Source organism: Bison bison, unplaced genomic scaffold (genome assembly GCF_000754665.1).
Source record: "Bison bison bison isolate TAMUID 2011002044 unplaced genomic scaffold, Bison_UMD1.0 scf7180017864524, whole genome shotgun sequence".
Taxonomy (NCBI): domain Eukaryota; kingdom Metazoa; phylum Chordata; class Mammalia; order Artiodactyla; family Bovidae; genus Bison; species Bison bison.
Genome location: NW_011495075.1, coordinates 284719 through 286127, shown reverse-complemented (window position 1 = coordinate 286127; position 1409 = coordinate 284719). Strand labels below are relative to the sequence as shown.

The 1409-nt window shown below is 55.4% G+C and overlaps 1 long non-coding RNA gene across 1 annotated transcript in view; it reads right to left on the bottom strand.

Annotated features, from left to right (window-relative positions):
* Positions 1–6: 6 nt before the first annotated feature.
* Positions 7–1409, bottom strand: part of LOC104981817 — a 1662-nt gene continuing 259 nt past the window's right edge. Inside the window, exons 2-3 of the long non-coding RNA XR_824416.1 lie at positions 1202–1277; positions 7–699 (exon numbers count right to left, since the gene is read on the bottom strand). This is a non-coding gene — a long non-coding RNA (uncharacterized LOC104981817). The remainder of the gene's footprint in view (positions 700–1201; positions 1278–1409) is intronic.

Sequence of the window (1409 nt, the reverse complement as noted above, 5' to 3'; positions counted from 1 at the left end):
GGCACGGCCGCACATGGGCTGCAGCCTCACCAGGGAGCACCGCGCTCACACGAGAGGCCGAGCGCCCACCAGGATCAGACAGCTCTGTGACGGCTCTCTCACAGTAAATAATCCTAGTAACAGCATCAGTAGTGAATCATGAGGGATGAAGCAGGTGCTGTATTTACGGTTGGAACCTCGTCACACAAACGCCCTCACTGGTTCTCACGAGAACCCCGTGAAGCAGGCAGGCAGGCGACAGCGTTCCCTGTACTTCGCAGATAAACTAAGGACGAGCGGCAAACTGACTCGTCCAGGGCCGCCCCGGTCAGAAGCCTCCAGGGCCTGGCCCTGTGGCCTCCGCCAGGGTCTCGGGGGTTGTTCAGGAGAGCTAAGGGCACACGGATGGACGCTGGGAGGGCCTCTGAGGGCCCCGACAGGACAGCGGCCCCTCCTTCCCGCTGCCCCCGCACCCAGCATCCCGGCACCGTCCCTAGAAGATCATGCTTCTCACCAATCATTCCGTAAGCCGCTCCTCCAGCTTAAGGACACCGTCCCTTTCTTGCAACCCCTCCCCACCCCGCTTGCCCCAGTTTAGGTACTGACTCTGGGTCTGCAGGAAGAATCCAACTGACTTCGGTTTTTGGCAGATCTGTGATATTTATATCCTCCAACAATGCCTCGTGTCAGTCACTTAGAGCGTGTGAATTCAAGCCAGGCCTAAAATAGCAGAACAGAAATACACCTGAAGGGCCAGAGACATCCCGACACGGAAAAAAGCTGAGGCCGGGTCCAGGCAATCTGGTGTTTTTAATTTTTTCTATTTTTTTAATTTAACTTTTTGGAAACCACCTTAAAATTAAGAGAAACGTTCCCAGTTTCAGGACAAAGAACTTTCCCCACCTGAGCCATCGGAGGGTAAACTGCTGACCTCAGGCCACCACCCATGACTTCAGGGTTTGCTCCCTAGGAGTCTGCACCTTCTACAAAATCACTTGGCAACCTTCCCGGGCAGTAAGTCAACACTCAGTCTTCGCCACTGGATCATCGTATTCTCTTCGAGCTCGGTCACTGTCTACAGGGACCTATGCCTCCCACGTCCAGGCTCACAGACTGCACTCAGACCCCGTCTCCTCTTAAATAACTATTTAAACGCAGACACACCCTTGGTAATCTAGAACGCCTCACAGGCCTCAGATCACAGAGGGTTCTCTTCACCCACCTCGCAAGTAAAGACAAGGGCGAGGCCTTGACACCCTCGAGTGTCCCTGGGGCTTCGAGCTCCCTGGAATCGTTTGCTTCAAGAACAAAAGGTGGTGTTAGTTGTGGACACAGACTCCTTCACAGAGCCCAGCCCCCTCAGGGCCGGCCCAGGCATCAGAGGGGTTCTCGCTGTGGCCTGATCCCCCCACTGCTGCCTGTCCTCAGGG